This window comes from Musca autumnalis, unplaced genomic scaffold (genome assembly GCF_047663935.1).
Source record: "Musca autumnalis isolate F117 unplaced genomic scaffold, ASM4766393v1 scaffold_4, whole genome shotgun sequence".
Classification (NCBI taxonomy): Eukaryota; Metazoa; Arthropoda; class Insecta; order Diptera; family Muscidae; genus Musca; species Musca autumnalis.
In genome coordinates this window covers 169,437,651-169,462,896 of record NW_027411977.1, presented here as the reverse complement: position 1 = coordinate 169,462,896, position 25,246 = coordinate 169,437,651, and the positions used below count along the sequence as shown (strand labels likewise).

The 25,246-nt window shown below is 34.4% G+C and overlaps 1 protein-coding gene across 10 annotated transcripts in view; it reads right to left on the bottom strand.

The window, feature by feature from the left end:
• Nucleotides 1-25,246, bottom strand: part of olf413 (DBH like monooxygenase olf413) — a 482,855-nt gene that overhangs the window by 441,503 nt on the left and 16,106 nt on the right. For 6 of the 10 annotated variants that reach the window (XR_012412929.1, XR_012412930.1, XM_073987111.1 and 3 more), the window contains exon 1: nt 11,746-12,341. The exons of 1 other annotated variant lie outside the window; for it this stretch is intronic. The gene's annotated coding sequence lies outside the window, so the exon portion shown is untranslated. Of the gene's footprint in view, nt 1-11,745; nt 12,342-25,246 lie in introns of those variants that run through there. 3 more of the 10 variants (XM_073987105.1, XM_073987107.1, XM_073987106.1) reach the window with 3 other exon arrangements.

Sequence of the window (25,246 nt, the reverse complement as noted above, 5' to 3'; positions counted from 1 at the left end):
TTTTCTCATCAATTAACATTGTAGTTTAAGAATCCCGCACAAACCGCTTTTAATTTTTATGATATGCTAGCAAAGTGCCCGCTACCTCGTATGCGGAAAGGATATAAAAAACTTACTATGTAGTTGTATGTAAGTCAAGCTTAATCTCATATTTGTTGTTTTCAAATTTAAAAAAAAAAACAACAAGTTTAAAGTGGGATGTAGTTAAAATTGATTACTTTAGGGGATGGCAGAGAAGACTAGTTTCGTCCAACGCCACTTGGACTCATCAGTTCTCTTAGTTCTTTGTATTGAAACAAAGAACACTTACCCAATTTTATGACGACTCGAGCTCAAGAATAAGTGTGACTGATGAATTCGTTTAAATGCGAATTCAACCGAAACACCTAAAAACTCTCGTAGCCGCATATGTAAACCAAATTAACTACTCCCACTGTCATGTGTCTCCACATTGCAGAGAATGCACATAACTATTTTGATAGTTGTCGACAAATAACAACAACCAATCGTCCACGGTGATTTGTGTCTATTTTTAGATTCACTTTGGCAGTTTTGTTGAGATGTGTGTTTTGTATGTAAGTCAAGCTTAATCTTATATATAAAAAAACAAGTAAGAAAACTCTATAGTCAGACGGAGCCGACCATGGGATACCCTATACCACTATCCCTGGACAATTGCTCTCCACGGAACTTCTTTTCAATGATTGTGAAAATTTAATTATCAAATATCAGAGATGTAATGTATAATACTTATGACCAAAACCAAAAAGTTATCTAGCATGACAAAGACATTTTTGTAGCAGGAAAGGAAAATTTAGTTCACACAAACTAAAATGTAATGAAACCCACTTATGTAGTACTACTACTTCCGTTGTTTAACCGCTACGTTATTGAAATTTTCACCAATTTCAAACAAAAGTTTCAGTCCACTTAACCCGCTAAGTCCCGGGCCACATTAAGAGTAATTTCACTGAAATTTTGACATGAAAGTAAAAGAAAATGTAAAATAAAACGGTCTGTTTGTTTCATACGAATATTGCAACAAAGCAAAATTGCAGAACACATGAAACCGTGTACACTAGTTTCTTGAAATTATGCATTTTTTTAAAAAAATGCAACGTTTCATGTCAAAATTTCATTGAAATTACTCTAGTGTGGCCCGGGACTAAGTATTATCTGATCTTCACGTTGGTTTGTACGCTTCTTCTTCATCATAAACTCAAATTTGTTTAAAATTTTGCGGGTTATTATTTTGACCTACAGAGCCGCTACAAAATTGGTTAAAATTTAGTTTTTGGTTCATTTCATCCCCTGAACATTTCACGATCAGCACCAAAAACTAATCATTTCTATTTTGGCCCGAACCCAACCTCTTTAAAAAATTCGTTACAATCGGTCCATAATTGTGGCTTTAAGCTTGTTTGCAATTTTTAATGGACGGACACACATCGCTAAATCGCTTTATCTCGTCGAGATATGAATTTTGGCGTACCAAATAAGGGGTCTAGGACAAATATTTCGTGGTGTTACATAAACTTTTGGAGAGACAATATGTAGCATGGGATAAAAATGTGGTTCACTACACAGAACCCATTATATATTAGGCAGTAGGCTCGTTATCTAGCAAACACTTTATTGCAATTTACATCAGAGGAATGGTCAGTAGTCCTCAAGGAATTAAAATATCGACCAAAAATAAAATTTTTATATTTTTCATACAAAAGTAATGGTCCATTTCACCTGCTAACGAATATCAGATCATCATTCAAAATTGTAGGCATCTTTTTCGACCTATACTCTTACCCGGTGCAAAATTTCGTGACTATTGATGTATAATTGCGACTTCTAGCGAGATTATTATTACACTACAAACTAATAACGGAATATATTAGGCTGTAACTCTGTTATCTGATCATGCACACCAACATAATTGGCATCAATTGAAAGGTCAAGCGTTCCACTTTCAAGTATATCTCACTTGTCCGGAATGTCACTTCCAGGAATTAAGATATAAGCTGTATATTACAAATTTTCACAATTTTCACACAAAAGTTTTGGTCCATTTAACCCTCTAAATATTATCCCATCGCCATCTCAAATTGCAAGCTTCTCCCTTGCGATATACTCTTACCTTATTTAAAATTACGCGTTGATTGGACTATTATTGATACCTACAGAGCCGCTAGAAAATTGGATAAATATTATGTTTTTGGTCCATTTCACCCGCTAAATACTTCACGATCATCACCAATAATAATAGGGATCTATTCTGATCTGAACCCGACCTCCATACAAAATTTCGTGACGATCGGTCCATAATTGCGGCCTGGAGCGTGTTTACAATTTATAATGGACGGACGGACTGACGGACGGACACACATCTCAAAATCGCTTTATCTCGTCGAGATATGAAGATTGGTGTATGACATTGGGGGTCTCCGACGAATATTTCGCGGTGTTACATGAATTTTTACCAAAACAAACTTATAATACCCTTTTCCACATTGTGGTATAGGGTATAACAAATAAACAATATTTAATAGGAAATGGCAAACACTGAACATTTGGTGTAACTAATACCAATTTGAATCAATATTAAATTTTATTAAAGTGAACTACGAACCACGGTAGTTCGATTAAAAAAAAATCAGTCGTATCTCACCCTTACACATCAACTGCGAGCCACATTTCTTTGAGGCATTTTAATTAAGGGCTTTCTCTCCTCAGAAGGTAAAACACACAATAACAAATTATATCAAATTCTGTACCATTTAGTTCCTTTTATAGTATGAATTTCCAAAACCAACTCCATATCTTAACCCCACATACCAAAAGTAACTCCAAAAACAAATGTTAGAATATCAACTTTGTTTCTACACCCGATACTACAACTTGACCAAAAATCATGAAAGTTAAAAATGTTGTGTAGCGTAACCTAAAGCTATTTTAAATGTTTTTAGTTTATTTTGTATGCAATATTTTCACAAAGTATATACATTCAATAGAGAGAGATTACAATATTTTAGATACAAGATTGAAATTTGGATATTTAGAATTAAAATTGAACCATATCACCCACGTTAGATATAGTACTCATACAAAAGTTTTTAACCAAATTCTCCAACCCAACTGAAGCAATAACTAACAAGCTTTCAAATGAATATTACCCATATAGGTTTACATTTTGGTGTATCCCAGAATTTTCAACCACATTAGCTCTTATTTTGGCATTTTGGGTTCTAACTCCCGCAGAGAGTAGCTGATATAGCTTTACGTTTTCGCTTGCGAAAGATTTTCTGTAATTCGAAGCTGCTAATTTTTAAAAAATATCGTCTGTAATATGGATTTTGCAAATCCTTTTGTTGGGAGAACCTCCATGCAGAAAGTGGGGAAAAGAGATCCACGTCCGAATACAGGGATTGCATTCGAGAATATTTCGAATAGTGATATAAAGTGTTTTAATGTGGAGGGTTTAACAGTTCTGCCCGAACATAACGCCTTTTCTTCACTAAAGTACAATCCAGATACCACACACTAACTTTACTTCCATTAAAAAAGTTTTGTATTATTGTAAGAAAATAATATTATTTTATGTCATAAAAACACCAACATTTTACTATTTTACCAAAAGTGAAAGTGAAAGCCAATTAAAATTCAGAAAATTACATTAAAAAAGAAAACATTTTTATCAGGACTTGGGCGATAAATACTACCACTCATAGACTCCGAATCACACTCGCAATACTCTTTCAGACTACTCTTTAAAAAAAAGCTCGACAAAATTTTAACTGAGTCCTGAAAAATTGGTTAAGTCGAAAAAAAACTCCATCTGATACCTCAATGGTTGTTATTCCCGTTTATTTCTATCTTTATTGTACGAGTTGATGACATTAAAAACTCTCCAAGGACTAATCACTTCTGTCGGCACGGCGGTAGCAAACTTATGAAAATTCTTAAATTTTGTTTTCTGGAAAACAAAAAAAAAAAAAAATACTCTGATCACAGTTTGCCGACAGAGATATACCCTCAGCCTTTGGGAGTTGAGACTTGTATCTGTAGACAGATTGAATACGGGCTATATTACCAAAATCTTTTTCGTAAAAATTGTGTAGTCAGGGAGTTTCAGAATTCGTTGTCTTTTTTGGATGTATAAAGTTTCCGACAAACATATTGAAACATTTAGGGTATATAACTTCACGATTTTGGGAGTTGGGAATAAATGCTTATGTTGTGCTCATAAATTTGACTTCGATAAAAGCGCAAACATTTGCACTTTTGTACAGAAGATACCTGAAAGACTAGACCGATATTTTGGAAGTGGACCTAATTAATTTTGGAAGTCATTCCTTTTAATAGTTATGCTGTTAAGCCGTCATTTTATTTGGTCACCGTAAGATTTAGATCTTTGGAACCATTCCTGACATAACCATGGACTTACCCACGAAAAATAGAATATCTCTGTAAAAAAGACCCTCCTTGCGGTCATAATGTGCAATGGCTCCTCGAACAGCCATTAAACTAGTGTTCACCAACAACTACAAATGCATCCGCTCCGTTTATTCATTGCTAAAACAAAGAAGATGATCGGTGATGAGTATTTTGAAACTCACCACAATTTAGATTGTGTGTGTTCACACAGACACGGCTCGCGAGCCCAGTGGTGATTAACACTGCATTAAACTACACTTATATTGAATTTTGAGAGGGATGTATCCGAAGATGTTGTCCCATATGGACCCTCTTGGTACTTGATATATGTACGTCTGGAAGTAGTTTTAGGATGTTCAAAGTTTCGGTCAAATCGGATAATTGAAATTTTGTGTTGGAGGTACCTGAAAGAGTAAATCGTTATAATCCATTTTTGAACCTAATATACATATGTCTCGAAAAAATCGATTTGCACTTTCGAGAGTTATTGGGCGCACCATTTTAGGGAAACATTTTGAAGTCTTGTGGGGGTAGTGCCCGAAGGAGTGTACCGATACGATTTAAAGTTTGGACAAAATATTGACAGATCAAAAATTTGGACCAAATCTAGTGATCTGTTCTAGCCAGACAGACGGACGAACTGAGCTAAATCGACTCCAAATTGTTTGAAGTGGGTTTCGTCAAAACATATGATTATTGTAAGAAAAGTATTTCGATAAGGTACATTTTTATCGGTACATACAATATACAATACAAATAACAGCAGATTTTAATACCATATACCCAATGTTTGACCATTAATTTCGTTTACGGTTGTTTTCAGCTACAAATTTGTTACTGATAGGAAAAAAATCAGATCGGTATGTTATTATTAGCACTTTATGATGCACAATAATAAATGTTTCTCCATTATTTTCTCCTACAATTTAGCAACAAGTTGGTATGAAATCGGAATACACAATTTTGATTAAGGCAGTAAAACAATTTTCCAATTGGTTTTCGAAATATACTCCAGGAAAAAACCCTTGATATGTCGTACATTTCGTCTAATAGACATTTCTTTTCATGCACTCCTACTCCGCACAATACTGAACTTGTAATTTTTTTGAATACAAAATGAGTTTACCACCTTTGTATTCATTACAGAATTCCAAACCAGCCAACCCCCCCCCCCCCCCCCCCCCCCCCCTGCTTACATCCCTGATGCCATCAGTAATATTAATTCCAAATTTCAGGATTCGAGCTCTTTCCGTACCATTTAGTACTTTTCGTACCCATAGGTACGAATTTCCAAAACTACCTTCATCCTACACCCCAATAGCAATATTAATTCCTAATTTCAGTATTCCAGCTCTATCCGTTCACCCAAATCTAAATTGTAACAAATTTAGTACTTTTCGTACACGTTCCAAAACTAATTCAATCCTATATTTTAGGTTTCCAGCTGTATCCGTTCACCCAAATCCAAATTGTACAAAGTTTAGTACCATTTAGAACAATACGTACACATAAGTACGAAGGTGCACCGTGTAGGGTGTTTGGTGCATCAAATACATGAAATCGGCCGAAAATAAACATACACTCTGTTTCATGTCAATAGCACATTTCAAGTTGCTTTTTGTTACATCAGTTAAACCTCGGAAAAGTTTATATATCTTGGTTTGTAATTTTATGAAGTATCTTTCAACAAAAAGTTTGGCTACGGTAACGTACCGTTATATTTTTTTAATTTTCTTTCAAAAAGCCCAAAATTTGTACGGTGTAAAGTGTTTCATCGGAATAGCACATTCTTTAATAACTTCAGTAAAAATGCAAATTTTGAATGCTACTGTTACAATTCTTTAAAATTGGAATAAAAAAGCTATTTCAACTTTAAAACGCAAAAATTGGTTGAACTCTGACTTTAATACCGGGGGACAAGACCTTATGAAAGCTGTGGACTTTAATTGTCTATAATACGTTAAAAATTTGGCATAAATATGCAGTTTCTTCTTAGTTTTATAAAAAAAAAACTAAAGAAAAACGAAGGAATGAAGGGAGATGGTGCAAAATAAACTTGAAATTCAACTGAAAATTGGGTATTTTTGATCGAGAAACTTAAAATTCCTACGACTGCTATTACATAATACGGGTCAATGTTGGCATTAAGATAAGTTAATCATTAAAACGGAGTGTATATGGGATCAATATCTAAATCTGAAAGATTTCGATATAATTTGCCAAATTTATTTCTGGGTCAAATTCCGACACACAGTCCAAATTTCTAAGCGAATATCGATAGAACGGTAACAGATTAGTTTCAATTTTTCTTTCAAGAAAATTGAAAGTTAATTCACTCTATCTATCTCAATTAGTCAATTTTTTGTCCTCACCAGCGTCAAATGGATAGTTGTAGATCTTCCGTAAAATCACGCTACAGGACGGGTTAAGCCAGTTAGCACTTGGGGAAGGTCCTTTAACAGATACAAATATTAAATATAATCTAATGCTTCCGTTTGCGTTAAGAAAAAGTACATAACAGATTTTTTTTCGATTTTCGCTTTTAAAAACTAATATTTGTGCCTTTGAATTTTGTGAAGAGGTTATTTCAATTTGCTTTGTTTCATATTGCGTTGGAACCAACCATTAACGTAAATCGAGGTATTAGTCAACATTGGTAAGTGTGAATCTTATATCAATCCTCAGCGACGTGTAAAAACGGCGGACAGGTTCAGTTGCAGCAATAAATGTCATGGGATCCAAATATTAAATAAAATTTTTTGACTATGCTGTATTAAGTTTTTATAAACTTCGTGTGCCTCGCCTTTATTGTAGTACTCAAACTTAGTGCCAATTTGCATGGTATTACCCACATTATTCAACCGAAATGGCTGGAATTTAGTATTTAGTCTTCAATAGAGCTATAAAATATTCCAACGACGTTTTGATATATCTCCAAAAAACGGTACTTCCCAATTTATCGGTATTTTGAAGATTTTAGACGCATTTTTCCAAAGAAATCATTTTAATTTAATATTCAGTCCTCAGTAACTGTATCAAACATTTTGATATAACGGCTATAAAACTATGCCGCCGATTACACTGTGCTACAGTGAAAATTTGCAGGGGTTCTAATGCATAAATTCGGTTTTGTGGGAGTCCACAGAAGACGAAAATACCTTTGGTTTCTTTGGGTCACTTCGGTTTTTCATTTTATAACGGTAAATGTAGTGAAAAATGGGCTTTCTGGGATTTTCAACTTTAAACGGACATTACTTCTTTTTTCCACAACCGATTTGCACACACTGCAAAGGGGAGAGTAATGCCTTTCGAACAAGCCATAGATTTTTAAAATCGGTTAACAAATGGGTAGGTAATAGTGGTTTAAGTGTGACAAAAACGTATTAAAAACAGTAAAATGTTTTTCCTTGTGCTCTAGGCTGCGTAAATGACACCTAACAGTACAATTATTTACAGTTAGCAAGTAAGGAAATTTAGTTGGCTTTCCAAAATGGGAAAAACCAACAAAATCCGTTTTGAAAAATGAATGCGTTATGGCATTTTTGTGTTTCAACTTTTTGGTTTTTTTCATATTTTGCAAATCGGTTGTGTGTGCAAATCGGTTGTGGAAAAAGGAAGTAATGTCCGTTTAAATTTGAAAATCCTAGAAAGCCCATTTTTCACTACATTTACCGTTATAAAATCAAAACCCGAAGTGATCCAAAGAAACCAAAGGTATCTTCGTCTTCTATGGACTCCCACAAAACCGAATTAGTACATCAGAAATCCTGCAAAAAAATTTTGTCCACTTTTGTATCACAGTGTTACACAGTGGATCCACTTGTATGGAGAAAGTGGCCAAAAATATTTAGAGTGTAAAAATCAAGCCAATGCGCCGGTTACAGCTTTGTGCTGCTGCGAAGAGTGGTTTAATAAACCACGAGCGTAACATTCTCCCCCCTTTTCCCTCTGGAGGGGCTAGACGGTGAGAATTGTTTTATGCTGTTAATACAAAATAACATGAACAAAGGTCCGGATTATCTTATGATGCAAAAATAGGCTTGGGGAAACAAAACAACATAAAATTCAACCAATTTAGCGGATTAAAAAAAACCAACATTTTTGTCTGAAAATTGGTAAAAATTTCAATATAGATCTTATAGCGTTCTTCCTGCAAGGCACGTACCGCCAACGTAAGACAAATTTGGAAGAAGATTTCTTCATCTTGCCACTGATACCAATTATGTTAATGTTCGTGGTCAGATAACAGAGTTATACGGTAATATATCCATAGAAACCCTAATCTAAGGCAGCTTTAGTCAACGACCCACCATTTATAGTCTGGCACTAGATGGCAGCTGATTTTAATACTGAATAATCTTAAACCCATGACCAACTTTTGAAAATTATTCCCGAGGTGGGCACTGGTGGGCATCATGACTAAAACCTTAGGTCAAATTTAAGTATATGATCGAATTGGCATTACAAAATACACTAAGAAAATATGCAGCTAACTAGAATTCCACAACACGCTAAAACACTATTTTTAAATGAAACTTAAGCTATTACCTCCTCCTTGAAAATCCACTATAATATTTCGCTATACGTATTAGTTTCGTGATATTCTGAATATATTTACTTGCACTTAAAATATAGGTTGTACTCGCAACAAAAAATATTAGTCAAATGTTCCGACTTTTGAAGCTGTTCTTAAGAAGATCGCATTCGAATGAAACATAAATTAATATATTTTTAAAAAGGTCCATATCATAGCTGCCAGAGTTGCCAGATGTTGTACCAAAATTCTGACATTCATTTTTTTATTTTTGGCCAATGGGTGGATCCACTGTGTGTTATTAGTATTCTGAGAGTATTGGCCACGTTATTCAACAGAAATTACTGTATTTATCTGCACTAGGGGTATAAGATACTGTCGGTAAAGGTCAACTTTTTGATATAGCTCCAAGAATTGATATAACCCCACATAACTGTTATTTATGATGACGCACTAAACTTTATTACTTCATACTTCAGTACTGTAATCCTTTATTTATGCAGCAAATCAAATACCTGATATCTGACAGGCCAAAGTTTGAGGTAAAATAATGCTACAAAATTTTGTTTCAAAAAAAAAAAAAAACTAGAACTCGACGTTTGCTCAGCAAAAACGCCTATTACCAAACAACTACTTACAACTCAACCTACTAACTCATTATTTTAACATTTCGCACTAAATAAGTGGCATAGAATGCGTCTAGACGCCGACAATTTGTTAAGAAAATTGTAATCTGAATATTTAAATATTAGTAAAAATATTATTTATCCCGCTAATATGTAGCTTTTTAAAAACTTTACTCATTGTTTATTTTACAACAATTTCATTTGTTTGTTTTGTAGTTGTTACAAAAAGAAAAGAAATGTTAACAACTTTTAGGGTTCTCAGATTTGTGATGGCCTGGCAATTGCAGAGGTAGTGTTTTATTTCCTTACTCCTAATCCCTATATATCCTGGTACCCATATGATGTTTACCGTACCATGTTGGGAGTAGTTGGTTATAGACTTTATACATTCCAACACATTTCCAGATTTTACTGCCTTGGTTGTTATAGCTTCAATGGCTGCTTTGCTGTAAGGAAGTTTGCAGTGGCAGGCTTTGTGTGAGTATTAAGCCAGTTCAGACACTCTGTTATCGCTCGGATTTACGGATTACGATCCGGCAGTCCGAGGGAGATTTTCGTTTCCGGTACCATTATATACACACCCTGTCCGGTTCTCCCCCCTAGCACAGCCTCATCCGTATACCGGCAGCTTCCAGCGGGAATCTGTGCTCGAGTTCCATCGATCCACATGTCTCTGTCTGCCACTAATACATCACTAGTTTCAGGTACCCGGCTGATACCATTTGATTTAAAGATTCGCCCGTTGTGACCTTTAGTATGTTTTGGTGGTATGTTTTGTGGTCTTTTCCGATCCACTCGTTCATCGACTTTCCCCTAAGAAGTGTTATAAAGTCGTCTGCGTAGCAGACGGGGTTAAATACTTTTTCGGTTAAGGTTTTTAAGAGACTATTAATGGTAGTAACCCACAACAGAGGTGATAGGATCTCTCCCAGTGGCGTTCCTTGCCCGACTTTGTCTCTTAAGGATTCACACTAAATATCGTAACAATATTTGCAATTGCGAATGCAATTGGCTAAAGTGCGAACAGAAATAAGAAAGCATCAAAACCTGGTAGAAAAAATATCTTATTTAAAAGATTGAAAGATGAAAATTGAAGATGAAAAAAAATCACGAGACTTTAAAATAAAAGCAAGACATCTCTATTGCTGTTATCGGAGGAAACTCATCTCTGCTTAGAACCTAAATTTTTCAGCACTTCTGATTTTTAAAAGATTTCAGCTACCAAAATTGAATAGAAATATAAACTTGTTATATCATTTTCATCTGTTTATATTAAACAAACGTATATACCATCTGTCAAAGGAACGGTTCAGCCATGGGCCAAACCACATGCTTAAACATAACCTTCTTTGGCTTTTTTTCAGAATCGGTCCGAATCCCTAATTTCTCTTCCGAAATTATTTTCATTTATGACAATTTATATCGGCGACTTCCCTTCAGTCAGAGATGTCCTACCGATCTTGGATGCAATTTATAAGTTTCTTCCGAATGTAGAACCGAACTCTGACAGTTTAGATTGCTGGGTAGTTACAATTTTTACGTTCTGCATTTAGAGATTTTCCTGGAACACTTTGTTAAATTGGAATATATTCAAATGTGTTTTTTTGTAAAATCGTTACCCTTTTTAAATTATATCCTGTTATGGAAATGTTCTGTATTCCCACTCGCTAATTAAAAATCCGAACACTATCACGGATTCCGCATGCATTCATGTTATAAAAATAAAAACCATACGTTGAGTATGTTTTGTGCGTTTTAAGAATCGTACGAATATGCTCAGTAAAGTGTCATTATGCACATGCCGCTGAAAGTATTCTCTACTTTAATATAAAGAAAATATTATTGTTTAATATTTTAAATATAATACCTACTCATCGCATGTTGTGTGTTTTTTAATTTTTAATTAATTAGCCCATTTGACAGTTGACCTATAATATGGGCTATTGAAATCAACATGCACAATGATGATGTTGAAGTATCCCATCATTAAAATATATCTCTCATACAAACACCGAAAACAACTATTAACGCTATAAGGATCACCCACCTCACAACTTCATGTTGTGTTATCTATGGCATGAAAACAGTAAATAAAGAAAAGTATGCAGTCAATTCAGAAAATAGTACTATAAGATTTTCCCATTTATTTGTGATTACCTATTTTAGGTACGTTTGAAATTTGCAGAAATTCCTCTGTAATTGTTCTCTTAGCGTATTTTTCACAATTTGGTTTGTCTGCTGAAGACACCCACCCGTTGGTATTGATTATTCACAAAATGCATGCATACAAATCACTCACGAACCACGAATTTTTGCTCATTTCTTTTTGTGTTGGACTTTCCTTTTATCATTTCTTTTGCAACTTTGTTGTAAAACGTTTCACAAAATGTAAGAGTGTATTTATGAAGTAAAGTTGTTACTGTTGGCTGTGTGTGAAGATGTTACGAGTAAAAACGGAAACGGAATAGTTAAAATTTTGATTTGGAAATATACACAAATGCATGAATGTATAGGAACAACAATAACACTTTTTAGTGTATCAAGAATCAGTGGTTGACAGTCTGACTCTTGTTGGTATTGCATTCGTGGTGTCGTCAGTCCCGTTGCGCGACAAATTCACCAACCCACACTTATACACGCTTCCAAATGTGCACGCAAAAGAAAAGAAAACAACTTGCAACCTGTTCGTATACGTAACACAACATCAATGGCTTCCGACGTAAACCGTGCGACGCCAAACTAAGAAAGTAACTGAATTCACTTTCTGCAGTACCTGGATTAGGTCACCTCCAATGGCATTGTGTGTGCAGCGACAGCAGTTTTGATGCCGTTTCGTGTTCCAAATTTCAACAAATTCCTCCCGTGGTACAAATAAGCGCATGATGAGAGTATTGTTCTCGCTCCCAAACCAAAACCAGTACCACAATCCATTACTGCAAAAGTCTACATGTTGTTTTTTGGTGGTCTGTCTGTGCAAACAAAAACCAGCGGCAGTGTTCCATTATTTTGTGTTTCAACCAAAGTGCAGTAGACATAAATTTCCCTTGGTGCTAAACTTACCGTTGAAAACTGACATTGTTTTCAATAAAACCTAAAGTGGGCTTCCTTTGGAGTGGGCATAATAGCTCACCCTTAATTTTAATCAATATTCGCCTATACCACAATTTTCAATCAAATTATATTTATAGAGGGTACATGCATGAAATGTTAGTCACCTTTACATAATTATAATTGTTTGTAATGTCTGTTATTGATTACAACTGTAGTAAGTGTGTCTATGAAAGTAGACAAATGCGTGTCTTCCCCTTTAATTGTTAATAAAGTTCTCATTAAAATGAATGTCCCACTGGTCGAGAGAAAGAGTTTTATCGCCTATGTCTGTGACGATGTGCAATAAAACACAATTATGGCTCTTAAATATATTGCCACTTAACGCACCGTAACTAAATCACACCTTTCTTTACGCAACCAAAACCACACATTCCTTCATTCATCAATCCAATCATTAAATCCAATTCAATTCGATATAATTTGATTTCCGACTAAATATAAACTTTCGTATACAAAGTCTCTACCAGGGACTTGAATGACAATAAGAAATTTATATAGACATGCCTTACTTGGAGCTTACATATATTTACTAAGACTGCGAGTTGCAAAATGTTTCCTCTATTTCAAAAAGAGTACCTTTATATCTTACCTGCGCATGTTCATGAGAGGGTATACACTGACTCTCATGATGAAATAGAGAACCACAATCTATATGATAGGGAGATATTTATGTTCCAATTCCGTTACTTAGTTAACTGTTTATGTTATTTTTTGCTACGGTTGCCCTTTTAAATTGAAACATTCAAACGAAATTTTAGGACTTAGTTGTTTCAATTTCACATGGACTATACCGCTATTCGACTACACCGATACCGATTGCTTTTGTATGTGTGAGCTTAATTTTAGATTTCTGTTGGAATCGGTATTCTATGAAAATTCCGCCAAACAAAACTCCGTACCTTTTTCCTTCATACTGATTTATGTACATATTGATGTGAAGTAAGGGAAGGAGAAACATTCTGAACTCAAGTTAACAGAGATTATCAGGTGTATACATTAATTAATCAAAGATAAATCAAGTTTTCAAAGAGATATTTCGATAGGTCAAGTAATGTAAACAATGTAGACACGGTTACATGAACAAGTTGATATTAATGCTTGCGTTAAGAATACGTTTGTTTGTATATTACAACGTTAGTGTAACTTTTTTATAACGTGAGCCTAATGGCTGCATAATATATACATATGTACATACATACATATATGGGAAAATACAAAATTTTTTTAGGAATCGCTGAATCAGAGTTTCATCTTCTCATAAGACTCGAACTGTTAAAATATTCTATGTAAAATGACCGAATTTCTGTAAAAAATAGATTTGTCTTTGTATTTGATAATTCTTAATAATTATTACAAATTATCGAGTACACGGACAGGCGATATTATGTCTTGAACATTTATTGGAAACAGTGTCGACATCAATGTTGACAACTAAGTAAAAATTAACTATTTATAGTCTATTCAATATCACTCTTCAACATTGAAAATGCTAACTACTTATAGTATGCATTTTTGAATGTACATATTGAGAATACAAAAAACCTAGTTGGGTTTTATACTGTCAGATAAATATACATTTTTTGCAATTATCGGGTCTTTATCTCAAAAATGAATGGGAATTTGGCCTTGATGTATTTAGCAATATTTTAGCTTGAAGCTAGTAGAACTTATCTGTTGAACAGACCAAATAATCAAAATCGATAAAATATAAATTTTTAAATAATTTCTGGAATTCTGTTCGGTAAACTATGCCAAATATTCTTAGCAAATCTTCAGAACATTCTGAAACTCTAAAATGCTTATTTCATCATATTTCATCTTCATCATATATTTTACAACACCTATTTCAAACACGAGCTGTTTATTCTATCATGAGTAGACAGCGGTATTTTATGCAACCCCTATTTTTGGTCCGATTCATGTTCAATTTTGGGACTGGGCATATTTTTGGCTTCTGATTAAATTGCAATCGAAACATATGACATATGCAACATTATGCAAAAATTTTTGAAAAATGTTTCTGTTTCTGTTTAAAATTCTTTTCAGACAAGTCAATAAAACAGCCTCAACCTTCAAAATATCGAATAACGGGAGGTATCGTTCTATGGGTCTATGTGAAGACGTTGACCTATACCGACAAATTTCAAGTGGAAAGTTTTATACCCCCAAGGAAGACTTAATACCAAATTTCAGCCATGTCGCAGGGATATTGAGGCCACAACCTTCAAAATACCAGAAATCCGGATGTACCGTTCTATAAGGGCTATATGAAGACGTAGAGAAATTTCAGGTGGAAAGTTATATACCCCCAACGAAGACTAAGTACCAAATTTCAGCCATTTCGGTGTGATAATAAGGCTAAAACCTTCAAAATACAGAAAATCGGGTAGTACCGTTCTATGCACACAGAAAAATATGTGTTAGAAATATGTTTGGATCCAAACAAATATTTGTTTGGGGCTGATTGCAAACAAATATACCCAGCAAAAAAAGTCCTCCCAAAATCATGGGTTTTGTAAGGGATTTTTGGGAGCCGTAACTACTCGCAAACCCACTTTCTTCCCCATTATTTTTACAAGGACATGTCGCACTCAGTTTGTAGTTATTTTATGACCACTAATAACTAGTTATTCTGTGGCCACTAGAAGTTGAAAAGTAAGTTGAAAAAAATTCTATTTTTAAAACAGTTGATGTAGAGATTTTTTTTTAATTTCATCCCACTTCTTTTATTTTACATTATTTTATTTCGCTCGCTGTTCGAGTTGAACACACGAACCCTCTGATTTTTAGCCAAAGACACTACATACTATGCCATGCACACGAACATTAAGGGTTGCTCACGAACTTAAATGTGTATTGCACATGAGCACCACGAACTGTTATTTTTTAATTTAAAAAACTCGCACAACCCTAGGATTTATAAATCAAATGTAGATTTTCGAGTTCATTATTTATCTAAATATTTTATTCTTTCCCTTATTTATAAATTTGCTTCAGAGGTCAGAAGCAGATTAGCAATGGTTTCAGAGATATAACCCATAATTGCTTCAAAAAGTCAATATTTAACTATGTTCAGATGGGACCATAAAATCCGAACTGGATCTGACACAACAAAACGCAACTAGGGTTTTTGTCGTTTGAGCTGTACTTTCAAAAAATCCTCAGTTCAAATTGTTTGCACAAGATTACCTTAAATATGTTGCACAGTGTATTCAACATACGATTTTCCCCTTAACCCTATTCGGCCTCTAACCTATGCCCATGCACCAGCAGTTATTTTAAAGACATAGAATTAAAGTATATGTCAAAATTAAGAAATAACAAAAATTTTTGAGCGTCACTCCACCTATTTCGGAAGATACAGTTCATTATATCTAAAAATTATTTTGTCTTTATTTTGTGCAATTATATAACATGTTATTATCGTTTAGAAGTGTACCTTTGAGCCTACTTTTGAAGAATCAAAACGAAAATTTAACATGAAACCCATATGTTTTGATTTAGAAACATTTTAAAAAATGTGGAATATACACAACGATGAATAATGAATCGTAATTACGTTGATCGCAACACAACTGTTTCTTTTTTGTTGTTTTTATATTCCTAGAACTGCAATTAACCTAACCAAAGTGTAATTTAAGGAAAATATCCGTTAGTTTAAAAAAACGATGTTAAAATCGAAGTTGCTTATAAACAACGTTGGGCCCGAGGGAGTTATCTACAAAGAATCTTATAAGATGAGTAATCAATGTGAACAAAACGGCAACACGAGAATCTTTGGCATTTGACTTATAGGCCGAACTATGAAAATGTTTCCATTCCATTGCACACTGGTCTGAAATCCATTTTTTTTGGCCAAAACTATTTGTACGTCCTTTTTGTATTGATATTTAGTTTTATTTATAATTACTGTCACAAAATATTAATTCAGAATTATTTTCACCCGGAATTTTCAAAGAAATCGTTAAAATATATTAAACAGGGTGATGCCATTGTATGGGGTCCGAACTAGAACTTCGACCTATGTTTATAATTTTTGGTTCATATCTTCTAAGAAATCAAAATGCAAAATTACAGCTAAATCGGCTTAAAAATATGGCTAAAATTGTCAACTTATCTTAAATTTGTATCAGCCGAATATGAAATATTTCGGAATTTGATGTAGCCTGACAAAATTGTGCATCATTTATCGCAACGAATCGCACCTTGAAATGATTTGTTTTTTATTAAAGTATACACATCAAAGTAATTTTGATTTTTTTCTAACATCGGCCAGTAGCGATCAAAGTAATTTCGGTCCAGAACAATTTCACCATTGAAACAAAATGTAAGAATTTAAGAGTGTTCCAGAAATATGTTGATAACTTTGTTCTTAGACCGAATTTTTCTTCTGTTATTTTTGGAAAATGAATCTATTTACATTCGTCTTTCTTCTCCATATTTGAGTTTTACCTTTTCATTTATTGCGATTTTATAACCCACAAATTAACACAAAATTCTGCGCACTAAACTCGATTAATAACACAGTAAACAAATCTGTACTTTGACCCCTTCTCGTCTAACGGTAAATGCAAATTTGGAATAAACAATCGTTGTTTTTGTTGTTTTGGAGTGTTTACTTCCATATTGCGAAGAAAAAAACTGAAAACAAGAATGTCATCTGGTCTTCCACTTGTTTACTCCCTTGAAGCCTTGGCCCTCCAGTGCTGCGCGTATCGCCATGCGGCTCGTATTTATATGCCTTTTTAGAGAGTTAAGCTTACTCAATCGTTGTATTTCGATACGTTTAACTATACTGATGTCGATATATAGCCGATACAGTTCGTGGTTCATACGAGATCGATATTCCCCGTCAATGATAGATAAATATTTCAAAGAATACTTCTCTCAAACACACCAATGCCATGCCTTATCTGATTTCGAAAGTACTCAGGCTTCGAAACCATACATTAGCACGGGTAGTATCAGTGTTTTGTAAAGTTTGACGAAATGATTAGTCTTCTTCTTATTTCGCAGCTGATGCTATTTTGTTGTGTTTATGGCGGTGCCGAGGAACCAACTTTAAAATTATTGGAACCAACTTCGACGCTTTAGCAGATTCTTCTTTTACTTATTTTACTGATCGACTCATGATGTCAATATCGTCAGCATAAGCAAATAACATGTGGCTATTGGTGTAAATTGTGATCTTTTCTTTCGACGTTTGAATCTCGTATAACCTTTTCCAGCAGGATGTTGAAGAAATAACACGAAAGGCTGCCTCCTTGTTTGAAACCTCTTTTTGTAGTGAGGTTGGTCGGAGAGGTTCATTCCTATTTTTATACCCTACACCACTATATGGGGAGGGTATTATAAGTTGGTTTTGGCCAAAAAGTTTGTAACGCATCGAAATAATGGTCGTAGACCCATACTTATATATACTTATATATATAAAATGAATGTCTCGACGAGCTGAGTCGATCTGGCTATGTGTGTTCGTCCGTCAGTCCGTCCGTCCGTCTGTCCATCAAAACCTTGTAATCACGCTACAGGTCGCAATTTTGATCGGATCGTCACCAAATTTTGTTTGTTGATGAGGGTCCCGGAGGGGAAGAAGCCTATTGATTTTGGTGATGGTCGGATAATATTCAGGGGTCGGAATGGGCAAAAAACTTATTTGGGGAAAACGTCAACGTTTTATTTCAAAGCGAATATCTCCGCATCTATAATGGGTATATCAAAAGCAAAACCTGCTGATGAAAGTAGAAAATATCGCCTTTACAACGATGTATAGTAGGTTGTCATAGGTGGTCAAAGAACGCAGAAATCGCAATAGTCGCTAATACAAGCCATCTTTTTATTTTTGCTATTTGAGTTATAATGACGAATATAACAGTTTTGGTTGGGGATCTTCCAAAAGCAAAGCCTGACTATGAAAGAAGAATATCCCACCTTTACAATGATTTAAAGCAAGTTAGCGTAGGTGGCCAAATAACGGAGATATAGCAATAGTCGGTAATACATCCCATTTTTCAATTTTTTTCAAAATCGCGCTACAGGTCGCAATTTCGATCGGATCGTCACGAAATTTCGGGAGTTAATGGGGGTCCTACAGAGGAAATAGCCTATTGATTTTGATGATAGTCGGATAATATTCAGGGGTCGGAATGGGCACAAAATTATTTGGAGAAAAGGTCAATTTTTTATTTCAAAGCCAATAGCTCTGTTTCTTTAAAAGGTATATCAAAAGCAAAACATGGCAAGGAAAATAGACAATATCACCTTTACAACGATGTACAGTAGGCTGTGATAGGTGGTCAAACAACAGAGATATCGCAATAGTCGGTAATGTATCCCATTTTCCGATTTTTTTGTAATCACGCTATTGGTCGCAATTTTGATCGGATGGTCACGAATTTTTTGGGAGTTGATGCGAAGACTATTAAGTTTGGTGATGGTCGGATAATATTCAGGAGTCGGAATAAGCAAACAGTTTATGTGGAGAAAAGTCAACGTTTTTTTATGCGAATATCTCCGCTTTTGGTAGGAGTATTCCAAAAAGAAAGCCCGCCAATGGTAGACGAAAAGATCTCCTTTACATTGATGCAAAGTATGTTGGCGTAAGTGGGCAAACAACCGAGATATCGCAATCAGTGATATATCCATTTTTTCATTTTTTGTAATCACGCTACCGGTTGGAATTTTGATCGGATAGTCACGAGATTTTGGGAGTAGATGCGGGCCCCACAGAGGAAGAAGCCTATTGATTGTGGTGATAGTCGGATAATAGTTAGGGGTCGGAATGGGGAAAAACTCATGTGGAGACCAATTCAACGTTTTATTCCTTGTGAATATATCGGCTTCTAGTAGGGATATTCCAACGGCAAATCCTGTCAGTAGAATAAGAAAATATTACCTTTAAATTATTGTAAAGTAGGTTGGCGAAGGTGGCCAAACGAAGGAGATACCACAATAGTTGGTAATGCATCCAACTCTTCCATATTTTGCAATCACGCTACAGGTCGCAATTTTGATCGGATGGTTACGAAATTTTGTTTGCTTATGGGGGTCCCGAGAGAAAGAGGCATATTATGTCTGATGGTATTCGCATTGTATTCCCTAAAAGAAATGTTTACCAATGAAAAGCTTATGCACAGGGGTAGTGGTGTAGGGTAACACATGGTCGGCCCCGTCCCGACTATAGCCTTGCTCACTTGTTACAAATACCTTTGAGCGTAGGGTACTATCGAAGGTTGCTTTACCATCGACAAAAAGGTGGTAGGTGTCGATCTGCATATACATATGCTCGATGATGGATTTTCCAGGTCTAAAGCCGCATTGGTATGGCCCAACTATTTTGTTGGCCGTTTGCTTTAGTCGCTCGCACAATATCCCTGACACTATCTTGTAAGCAATACACGGAGGAAAAAAAGGCATCTCTAACATATGCCCCAAACATATTTTGCAGCAAATATATATTTCTTTGCAACCACTCCCAAACATAACATATGTTTGGGTCCTGCAAACAAATATATGTTTGGGTGCAAACAAATATTGGTTTGGGTGCAAACAAATATAAGTTTGGGTGAAAACAAATATTTGTTTGGGTGCAAACCAATATTTGTTTGGATGTAATATAAATACAAACCCAAAAGCCACAAAAAACAGACACATACATACACATTTTTAAATGTTGGTGTTTTTTCTTTTATTGAAAGGCATACCCAGTCAGCATTTTTTGAAAATTTTAATCAAATTCGAGTCTTTTTTGATCCGACTGCACGATTAAAAAGCTAGAATATGAGCTCATTTTCTGATCATAAATGACTCCTTTGTCGGTAGGAAAACATAACCTCAGGCGACTCTTCTAAACAAATCACAAATGAGTCTTTTTCGAGTCGTATTTCAATCATTTATTGGTGTTTTGTTGGTTAATTTCGGACCCTTTTTCGAGTCTTTTTAGAGTCATGTTTATAATCATTTATGAGTCTTTAGGGAGTCATTTATGAGTCTTTTTGTTAGACGAAATAAATTAAAAAAAAATTCTTTTTATTCTTCTCCCAGATAGCATTTAGAAGACTGTTTTTTCAAAAATCACATTGAGGAGTCTTTTTAGAGTCCTTTTGGTGATCAAAAATTGATTAAGTCGCTTGTGTGATCAGAAAGGGACTCGAAAGTGACTCCCTGTAATGATTAAAAAGAGTTCAATTTAAAATACAACAACAAATGTGTAGCAATCACAAATAAATCATTGAGGTGTTTAAAATGTGACAATTTATTGTTATTTATTGTCACATTTTGATCATCTGGAAGATTGAAAAATGCTTAATCAAAAAAGGGTCATACAGGTGTTTGAAAAGTGATTATAATTATGTATACTCTGATCATATTTTGAACAGTTAGGTGATTAAAAACTGATTGCTTTGTTTTATTTTTATTTGGTTGTAAATAAAAAAATAAAATTCTCATATACACTTTCTACAAAATTTTGATATAAATGTAACGTATAATATTAAAGGTACAGACAAACACAACACAACAGGTTTTGCCAAGTGAAATGAAGAAGCAGTATACTAACCACCAAGCAACATAATGGATAATTAAAAGACATAACAAAGCAGAAAAGACTATAAAACAAAGGAAAGAAACAAAGAAGAATAAAAAGGAAATTTTTTTAATTTATTTCGTCTAACAAAAAGACTCATAAATGACTCCCTAAAGACTCATAAATGATTATAAACATGACTCTAAAAAGACTCGAAAAAGGGTCCGAAATTAATCAACAAAACACCAATAAATGATTGAAATACGACTCGAAAAAGACTCATTTGTGATTTGCTTAGACGAGTCGTCTGAGGTTATGTTTTCCTACCGACAAAGGAGTCATTTATGATCAGAAAATGAGCTCATATTCTAGCTTTTTAATCGTGCAGTCGGATCAAAAAAGACTCGAATTTGATTAAAATTTTCAAAAAATGCTGGCTGGGTCTTTGTTTCTTTCCTTTGTTTTATAGTCTTTTCTGCTTTGTTATGTCTTTTAATTATCCTTTATGTTGCTTGGTGGTTAGTATACTGCTTCTTCATTTCACTTGGCAAAACCTGTTGTGTTGTGTTTGTCTGTACCTTTAATATTATACGTTACATTTATATCAAAATTTTGTAAAAAGTGTATATGAGAATTTTATTTTTTTATTTACAACCAAATAAAAGTAAAACAAAGCAATCAGTTTTTAATCACCTAACTGTTCAAAATATGATCAGAGTATACATAATTATAATCACTTTTCAAACACCTGTACGACCCTTTTTTGATTAAGCATTTTTCAATCTTCCAGATGATCAAAATGTGACAATAAATAACAAAAAATTGTCACATTTTAAACACATCAATGATTTATTTGTGATTGCTACACATTTGTTGTTGTATTTTAAATTGAACTCTTTTTAATCATTACAGGGAGTCACTTTCGAGTCCCTTTCTGATCACACAAGCGACTTAATCAATTTTTGATCACCAAAAGGACTCTAAAAAGACTCCTCAATGTGATTTTTGAAAAAACAGTCTTCTAAATGCTATCTGGGTAGAAATACAAAACACAAAAGATAGATACATACACAAAATTCCACATCGCACAAGAAATACATAACAGACTTTAATGTATGTATTGTATTGATGTTATTACCAATATTAAATGCGATTTCTTTTATGTCTCACAGCATATTTCAATTCACCATTTTGGATTCAATTATAAAAATTTCCAATTATAAAATGTATTGTGTTTTAATTTTCTAAAAATCACTATTACTTTAAGAAATCACTAAACACTGATTTATTTATTCGCTTTACCGACTAGAGCGACCCACACTGAAAGATAGTCCAGAAGAAACTGCCAAAATAAATCAAACTGCCTTTCTCACAAAAACGACCAAGCAGAACAACAAATAATAAATAACCCTTTACATATTTTCTTTTTATACCCTCAGCATTTAAGCTAACGAGGGTATATACACTTTCATACGGGCAAAATGTGCTTCATCGAAATAATGGTTTTAGACCCCAAGTATGATTTAGCCATGTCCGACGGTCTGTCTGGCTGGCTGGTACGCACGATAACTCACGAACGGATCTACCGATTCGGTCCAAAATTGGACTTTCATAATATTTTGTCCAAACTTAGTTTAAGTTCGAAGATGGGTATTATCGGTCCACTCCTTCCGTTACACCACCCACACAAGTTAGAAAAATTTGTGCGCACGATAACTCTTGAAGGGAGTAACCGATTTGGTTCTTACTTAGCACATCGTGAAATTTCTACCACATTTAGATGAGTTTCCAATATGGACTCAATCAGTCCTCTCCTTCGGGTACCTCCCACACAAAATTTTGGAAAAGTTCAGTTTAGGAACTGTTCTCGAATCGCTTTAATTTTTGTTGTAACATCTTATATTCACTGCCCCCCATACGACGGTATAAGTTTCATCAAGGGCAAGTACATACTTTTTGAGAAAATAGCCTGAAAGTTGCAAAAAAACACTATGACAACGTGTGTAGTGGCCTTTGTAATATTTTATCCAAACTTAATTAAGTTCAAAGATAAGCCATATCTTTAAGGTACCTCGCCCACAAAAGTTCAAAAATGTTCGGAAAAATTGTGTGTAAGATAACTCTTGATGGGAGTGACCGATTTGGTCCATACTTTACACATCCTAATATATCTACCAGATATAGATCAGGTTCGAATATGGACTATATTTGTATACTACTTTGGGTACTTCCCACAAAAAAGTTCACTTTATGACCTGCTCTCGAGTCACTTTGAGTTTTGTTGAAGCAACTTTCATTCGCTGCCTCAATTAAGACGGTAAAAGTTTTTGTCGGCATTCTCAAAAAGGGCCACAAAATCCTGAAAAGAGCCAAATATGTTCGATCTGTCCGTAGATGAAACTTTAAATTCACATAGGCTGAGGGTATATCTCTGTCGGCAAAGCCGACTGATACTTTTTTACTTGTTCTCTTCACTTTGGCTTTTTTGAGTTACAGCAAAAACGCCTGCTGAAGAATAAATCGCAATAACGACAACACAGAACGAAACACTAGCGTATGACCGCATACACAACAACACATCGCAACAACAACACAGAACGAACCACTAGCGTATGACCGCATACACACCGCCAAACCAAAAACAGGGTTTTCACCCTCTCGTCGTCGCTTCTGCTCCTGCTTTTTGTATTTAGTAAAAAACAACAACAAAAGCTCATATTAAATCTGAAGGATGTTGCAAAATTGTATGGAAATACTCGTCGGAGACCCTATAAAGTATATAACCATGTCCGTCTATTGAAATCAAGATACACCTCGCATTATTTAAGATAGAGCTTTTTGGTTTGGTACAGAAGTTTCAATTACTCCTAGGATATTTGGTATAGAAAATGGTCTCTATCGGTCAACGTTTTTGTAAAGTCCCCATGCAACGATTTTCGGTATTTCATAGAAATGACTGAAATTAGAAATTTTGTATTCGGTTTTTGTTGAAACAGAAATAAGTGTGTATTTTTGTAGAATTTTTGTTTAAATTGTTAATTGTTTAATCAGGGGAATCGTTTTAGAGGATACTGAGGTAGAAAAATGGGTGAAACGTCGAAAGAAACTTCCAAAAATCGTTCTTTCCCAATTTCTCTTAAATGGTGTTTTACTCTCTTTTGTGTGAAAAACACCGTTTTGAGCAGCCATGGTATACATGAACGTTTTAATACAGCCTAGAGCTGACAAACTATCGATAGTCCGACTATCGTTTTGATCGCTATTGTAAAGCTTCGTTTATATTGAACTCTAACAAATTATTTTTTAAATAATTCGCCATAGATAGCCCAAAACATGGCTTGGTGACCGATGCAAACTTTGTTTTACGTCAGTAATCAAAACGATAGTCGGACTATCGATAGTTTGTCTGCATTAACATAGCCCCAAAGAAGAGTTATGGCAGGTTCTCAGATTGGAAGGTACTACGATACCACTTGATGTGAAGTCTTTTAAATTACTAGTCTACTGTAGTGACTGTAACTTGGTATTTCGGTTTATCAATGAGTTGATGAGCTCCACGAAGAAAATTATCAATATAGGTTCATATTTTGGTATATTCTCAATATGAAGGTATGTATTTACATACGGATTTTTAAAATTTCTAGCAATTTGCGTTAATAAAAATGTTAGTCTTGGAAGCAAAGTGTAAATTTTGCATTTTTAGTTTCACATAAAATTTTTCAACGTATGTGAAATGGTACTGAAATGGACGCGGGGGTACTTCGGTACTTTTTATAGTGAAATGGTACTGAAAAAAGTACTATTGTACTGAATATTTCATCCCTGTCCTTTATTATAATAAACTTGAGAGCTATGTTGTTACGCTCTTTGACAAAAAATATGTTGGTACCAAAACAAATAAAGTTGAGATGTATGTATGATACAAATTATGTTTGGATACAAGCATTTAGTTGTTTGCAACGAGACCCAAACAAATATTTGATTGGATCCAATTATATTTCTAACATATATTTTTCTGCGTGT